We start from the raw sequence: 7,836 nt of genomic DNA, 5'->3' as shown, positions 1-7,836 counted from the left end.
TATGGCTGCTAACCAAAAGACTGGCAGTTCGAATCCACCGGCCACTCCTTGGAAACCCTATGAGGCAGCTCTAGTCTGTCCCATAGGGTCACTTTGAGTTGGAATCGACTCGACGGCAACAAGTAGTGTGTAAAGATAATCACCTGAGCAGGCATTATTTGTGTTAGTATATTCAGACGAACCTAGCATTAGGTTCAAACTCCTCAATCAAAAGGCATACATATGTCTATGACAGGAGTATAAATTGAAAAAATGCTCAGGAAACTAATCATTTAATTGAACAAGGACTATTCTAAATGCCCAGGATACAGTGACAAGCAGACAAGGTCAATGCCCTCAATAGTTTACAATCTTCTTTGGAAGAAAGAACATATTAAAAAAAAAAAAATCAAAGACTAGATTTCACATTGAAGTCAAGTGCTATTACAAAAACATAGGGTGAGGTGATAGGAGGCAGCAAGCAGTGGGGTAGACACAGTTTATGTAAAGTGGTCAGGGAAGGCATCTCTGAGGAGGCAATGTCTGATGTAAGACAGGAATGACGAGAACAGAAGACAGATATAAAACAAACCAGGGTTCAACAGAGCAAAACCCTACAAATGAATTTGGGATAACTCAGGAATTGAGAAACCAGTATGTCTGGAGACTAATGACCAAGTCAGAGGGATAGGAGGGACTAGAACCCATGGGTATACTGTGAAGAGTTTTCTGCTGGAGGTGGCATGCTCTAAGTTTTTAAAATGTCACTCTCAGTGCAGTTTGAAAACTGGGTAATGGTGAAGCAAGAGTGAGGCAGAGACACTGGTTAGGAGACAATAGTATAACCCAGGTTGAGTAATGACATGGACTTAGACTAGGATGTTTAAGAAAAAGAAACCACGTTGGTTTTCAATCAGAAACATCATAATCAAGAACATTCTATAACTAGTGGATGCTGGGATAAGCAAGAGATTTAACTACTTTCTTCCCACTCAGAAGTTTTTGGAAAGAAAATGTATGTTCAGAAGGAAAATGGAGGAAAAGTACACTGATGATGACATTTGCAACAAAGAAAAGCAGGCATAAATTTCAGTAATTAACATCATTTCAGTGTTTCGTGATTCCACTTACTTTTTTCAATAGTGAAGATCAAAGGTTACAATACAAGTGCTTAAAGGCAAATTCAGATAAGAAGAATTGGACAATAAAATGTATCTTTATAGTAGATGAAAGAAAATTTCAAAAGAGGACATCTACCACTTGGGACAGGGAGAAAAACATACTTAAATTTAGTCTTACTGGGAATCCAACTTCAACTTAATTAATTGGCTAATCAAAGCTCTTTGTTTAGTTTCAATTTCTTACCAGCTCAAAGTATGGCCTTTCATGCATAGCACCCATCTGTAAAAACAAAGTTTCCACAGTTTTCGGGAGACGGCATCTTCTTTGTGCAGGATTCTTTGTTTTAAATGTTCCCTTTTCAATCAAGCGGGGCAAAAGGAAGCATATGATTTTGATTGCAGATTAAATTCCACAGGTGGTAGGACTGCAGATGCAAAGGAGACAGATTCAGAACATATAGGTAAGTGATGAGACCAGTGACATTGGCTAGTGGATTGTATATGAGGGGTAAATAAAAGGAGGAATGAAGGCTGATTCCTCAACTTTGGTCTTGAGCAATGAAGTAGATATTTATGAAAGTCAGGGACCTTTTCCTAAACAGTTTTAGGAGTGGTTCTTGTTGGTTTAATAAAGATCCCAAACCTCTTGAGAGCAAAGATCTTATCACCTGTGTATGTCCAGCAATTACAACAGTGGATATAGTTAAAGATGTATAGATTGCTGTAGATTCAGGTCTGGATCAAAAACTATATTAATGAGGATGTGGAATCAGAACATTAAAGTGCTTCCTTTGTTCTCCTGGCCAGAAAATCAATTCCGGATAATATATCATAATAATTTACTATAATGAATATTTGAGTGATCTCTTTGTGCCACTTTGGGAGTACTTTGTGTGTTTTGTTTCATTTAATCTCGATAAAACCCTATGGGATAGATCCTATTATTATTCTCAATTTACAAATGAGGAAAGTTAAAGACAAAAGGTTGTGAAACAATTTTCTCAAAAAGAGGCAAATTAGAACCCACACTGACCATGAAGCCTGGGCACAGAACCATTAGGTTCTATTACCTCCCAGTGGTGAATGATATTCCTAATATTCTTGAGAGAAGAGCCATCAAGTGGGCACCATAAGTGATGCAAGAAATTCTATGGACATATGTCTCCCATAGAAGAAAGCAGAATTTCAAACAGGGTCGATGACACCAACTGAAGTTCAAGACCTGGAGCGCTGTTCCACGCAGGGCTACACCTCGACTCCTGTACTGGACACAGGATGGTCTGGTGCGTAAGACAGTAAATCATGTCCTCTTGAGCTACATTTGCTGTAGCCCTTCCACTTACGGAAATGATGCCTTCTCTCTTTGTGCTACTATCTCCACGTCTGGGACATGTAATCTCAGAGGGCATTTACACAGTTTCCTTTAGTCACTTATGCAAGGAAGAAACATCAAGGGCCTCTTAAACTTTTTCTTGTTGCTTCTGCCCTGGGAACGCCCCGATATTATTTGGGATGCAGAATACCATACAGAATGATTAAATGTATGGATGGGCTTGGTATCAGACCATACCTGGCTCTGTCACTCACTAGCTTTGTGACTTTGGGAAATTCGTATTCACTTTCTACCCAAAGGTTTCTCACAAATGAAATAGGACTGATAGTATCTACAGCTCCCAGGGCTGCAATGAAGTAATCAGGTAGAGCACTTGGCACACTGTTTGGCACATGACAGGTCTCCACAACTGCCAGCTGCAGCAGTAGAAGTCATCTAACCTTGCCCAGGGATAACGCTAAGGGGAACAATTTTTATTACATGGAACAGAATAAAAACAGAATCCAGAATATGAAATATTAATTAAATTCTCCAAATCTAGATTCATACTAGGAAATATTCCTACCTATTAAAACCCAACAATGATGTCTCTTTGAACTGCTTCATAAATAATTGTACCTATGCTGCTTTAACACTTATTTCTAGTCTCTAAATCAGTGTATTCTTCAGAACCACAGGATGTTAATAGGTGTTACCCACACAAAAAAAGGCCTCCTGCTCACGTGAGGTTCAGAATTTAAACAGGATTCTTTATCACAATATCTCTTAACAGCATTAGTGTGCTTATGTACATTGAAATCTCTGAGAGTATATTATGCTACACTTCAAATTTAACTGACCACATAACACCTTCTGATGTAGCACTCCCACAATTAGTGTTCTGCAGAACACTCTTTGGCAAACAATGCTCTAATTGTTTCAAGTGTGTCAGCCTTGTCTTTCAGGTTAAACCATAAAGTCTCGAAGAAAACCAAAAAAACCAAACCCGTTGCCAACTAGTCGATACCTATTCGCGGCGACCCTACAGGACAGGGTAGAACTGCCCCATAGTGTTTCTAAGGAGCAGCTGGATTCGAACTGCCTACCTTTTGGTTAACAGCCAAACAATTACTGAACCACCAGGGCCCCAAGTCCCCAAGAGTAGAGAAGTAATTTCCTTTTTTGTATTCCCCATAGCACTAGCACAATGCAGGGAATAGAGTATGTTCAGTAAATATGTGTTGATTGATAAAACTATTGTAATTACTTAACCAGCATATATTTTCTATTTCTGGAGTGCATGCTGTGTGCCAGGTATTATCTTAGGAAAACCAGAATTGATCAAATTCAGCCCCTGCCCTCAAGAAGAACACAGTCCAGTAAAGAAGTCAAGTATATAAATAATCACAATATTTCACACCTAATTATAATAAGGACACATTTTTCAAGGTCTTGGGATAACACAAAGAAGGAAATGATAGCTTCATCAGGGGAAGCAGGGATGGAAAGGAAGGGCTGAAAAAGTTTCACTGAGAAGGTGACAATGAAATGAAACTTGAGCATTGAAAGGAATTCTCCAGGCAGGCAAGAGGTAAAAGGGCATTCCGGGAACTAGCAAGAGACATGTCCAAAGCACAGACACTGCAATACTGCGGCTCGATGACTGAATGAGAATTTTGTCCCACTGCTTGATAGGATGCAAATGGGGCTGCAATGGGTAATAAAGGGAAGTGCTCCTGAGAGGCAGGTCATGGGATGCTTCATACCTTATATGCTCTATTTAAATATTCTAATTGATCTTAAATTAATAGGGAGCCAGTGACAAGTTTTGGAGTCCTTGCAAGTGGCAAGGAAGTTATTAGCAAGTAGGGAAAGGGAGAATGAAACCACATGCTCCCTGAGGTATTCCCAACTTGAGGATCACTGCTGATAACATATGATGCCTGTGTTTTCTCCTAATCTGATTTCCTAATTGAGACAAATCCCTATAATCTTAGTTGGATGATATCATAATATCAGTACATTTGTCATTTCCTCATTCTAGGCAACTCCATTTGGAATAATGGTGTCTCTCCAGTATGAGGAATTACTAATTACTATTTTTAAAAAAGATTAAGATGAAGACTGTGGGACCCTGTGAATGATATTATAAACAGATCTTGTTTGGAAATCCCATGATATGTAAAGAAGAGAATTATGTCAACAGCATCCGTGGAGATATTTCTGGCTTATTGTTTTTAAAAAATTATTCCTTGATATGATGGTATATAAGGAAGATGCTTTGGCTGATGCATGCTGTGTAATATAAGAAAAGGATTACGATACTAGCTTGTAGTGACATGAGCAATTAGTGAAACTGCTCTTTGGGGAGACCTCAATGTATACTGTTAAATATGATAAAAGTTTACATGATCCTTTAAGGATTCTCCTAGAATAAAACTCAGAGTTAAGCCCCTCACGAGACCTCATTAACTTGCGGTAAGTCTCTGGTCCTTGGAAAATGCCACTGTCTTCCTCCCTCTCTCATCCAAGTCCCGCCTGATTATCAGTCCTCTCCACACTGTACCACTTCAATGTGGAATGAGGACAGAAATCCATTGGAACCGGTTTCAGAGTAACATGATTTCACAGAGAATTTAATTCCCTGCACAATCTAATAGGAATTAAAGAAAGCCATCCTAAAGTAGGTTCAGGTTGGTGGTGAGCAGTTTGTTGCCTGATTAGGGTCCGTGCCCTAGAGCAGTCGAACCAATGAAATGTACTCCAAGTCAGAAAGAGTGAGAAAGTTTATTTAGGAGGTGTCCACCAACGGGAAGTCTGACAGCAATGCAGGCTGTCTCTACAGAGTCTCGAAAGGCTACTTTACATTAGAGCTTATATATGATTTTACAAGAGTAAAGATGGCCGGATGAGTTACACATTACAAGATAACTACAAGAGACGCCTTATCAGGCGAAAGAGATACATGCCGGATGTCTCCTTATCAGGCTAAAGATTTATAGACCAGACATCTGGGCTCTAATCTCCATGTGGGGGGGGGGGGCATGTGGGGGGTCGTAAGTTATGGGCGGCCAGACAGAGCAAAACAAATTCATTAACAAAGATATGCGGAAAAGAGAAGGCAGGCAGAAAAAAACTTACAAGTTCAGTTATGTCAAGCCCTCGTTCGCTCATTTTAAAAAGGGGAAAATACACTGTGGAGTATTAGTCACAAGTTCACCATGTTTGATGATGAAGGACAGCAGCTGCTGGTACACTTCAGGGAGAATGGAGACCTAACTCCTGAGAGTGACAGGAGGGGGTGAGAGGTATTTACTCAGGGAAATCTTTCTGAGTGAAATAACCACACAAAACCGGAAAACAAAGCTGATCGTTCCCAGAGAAAGCAAGCAAATGAAGAACAAAGCCCCTGGCTAATCCCGAGGGCTCTGCTTGGAGAATATTATCAATGATAATCCCACAGGCAAGCAGAGGAGGCTGTCACTCACCTGAAGAAATCCAAGGGGATCTGGTAGTAGAAGCCAGCTCTTCACCTTGGGCCTCAGAGGGAGACAGTGCTTGGTGGGCCTCCAGAATCTCCTTCTCAGCTCTGCCCGTGAAAGCACTCATATTCGTCAACCCAAGGTAATGAGGTTCAGAGGTTCATTTTAAGAGGTAGATTAATAAGTCCATATGTCGTTTTAAATTATAAATCAATATGTCCATTTACACACCTGCTTGTGCTAGGGGTCATATGGGGATACCTAAACAGCTTCACTCAGACCCTAACACCCAAGATTCTAGTTTTATACCATTAGGGAAACCTACCCTGTACACAGTACAAGTGTTACTCTGGTAACATGACATATGCATTCCTGAAAAACCTCAAGCTTTACAAATTAGACCCTAAAAATAACAAGGTTTATGGGAAGTTATGGAGTTACGGCAAATAACTCAAGACCTATACAATTTGGTAACCAGAGCACTATTGATAACAATTGGTAGTCAGGAGATTACCTGGAGAGGCTAAACATGCAGGCTAGCAGGGTTGGAAGATGCCCCAGGGGATACAAAAATATCCTCCGCCCCTTGAGTGGAAATGCTGCTTACAGGCGTGGGACAATACAGATGGAAATAGGCCTTTGTGCACAGGAGGAAGTGCAACCTACCCAAGATGGGGAAGGCCACTCTGGAAAGGGATACCTGGTACAGATGCTTGTGTTTAGAGCTGTAAAGCTTGGTGGCACAACAGTTAAGCCTCAACTGCTAACCAAAATTTTGGCGGTTTGAACTCACCCAGTGACTCCACAGGAGAAAGACCTGGCTATCTGCTCCCATAAAGACTACAGCCTAGAAAACCCTATGGGGCAGTTCCACTGTCACATGGGGTCGCTAGGAATTGAAATTGACTCCCCGACACCTAACAACAACAGCAACAGGCCTCAAACAACTGAAGGTCTTTTTTCTTTTCCTATTGAAAGTTATAATTCTTCTGCTACCCTGGTTCACTTTGCCTAGGAAAAATCATGTATGGATCAATGACGCCCATGTTAGGCTGACATCATTTCCTCATTTGTCAATCACACTGAGCCAATTCATGCTATAGAGAAGTATGTTGTAGCAGGACAACTACATGACTTTCCTCCCCACATCTCTCCTGCAGGCCATAGAGTACTGAGTAGAACATGGAATGGAGATGTGGGAATAGGACACAGATTGTCGTTAGCTGTCATCAAATCAGCCCCCAAATCATGGCCAGGAGTCAAACCCATACTGTCACGTGGACACAAAGGCAAATGGCAGTGAATTTTAGGATCACTATTTGTCTCTGAAGAGGGCAGTGGTGGTTCAATGGTAGAATTCTCACCTTCCATGCTGGAGTCCTGGGTTTGACTCCTGGCCAGTGCACCTCTTGCAGAACTGCCACTCATCTGTCAATTGAGGCTGTGTGTTGCTATGATGCTGAACAGATTTCAGTGGAACTTCCAGACTAAGGCTAGAAAAAAAGGCCTGGCCATCTACTTCTGAAAATCAGCCAATGGAAAACCCTGTGGATCCTGTTGTGCATGGGGTTGCTGTGATTTGGGGGCTGACTTGAGTAAGGAAATGCCCTACCTCAATCCTGATGTCAATTTTCTTTTAGCAAAGAAAGAATCCCTTTCCTTAACAGAGATATCTAGCTACCTGAGTAAGATTAAGAAGAATATACACACTACGCACACACATAAACGTATTTTTGCTTTCCTTTGTCCTTTTCTTCCTTCCCTTTATAGACCCACTATCTTGTCTTTCTCACAAACAGCCTCTGAGCTGCTCTGCCTGATAAGCCTATGAATAGGTAAGCCCTTTCAGACTCCTCCAAGGTCTCTGGCAGCTATGCTGGCTGAGGGAGCAGATAACCCTGGGTTTGAGGGGTGACAGAATTTCCCTTGATCCACTAGCTGA

The sequence above is a fragment of the Trichechus manatus genome, unplaced genomic scaffold (genome assembly GCF_000243295.1).
Source record: "Trichechus manatus latirostris isolate Lorelei unplaced genomic scaffold, TriManLat1.0 scaffold00054, whole genome shotgun sequence".
Taxonomy (NCBI): domain Eukaryota; kingdom Metazoa; phylum Chordata; class Mammalia; order Sirenia; family Trichechidae; genus Trichechus; species Trichechus manatus.
Note: the sequence above shows the minus strand (reverse complement) of the source record.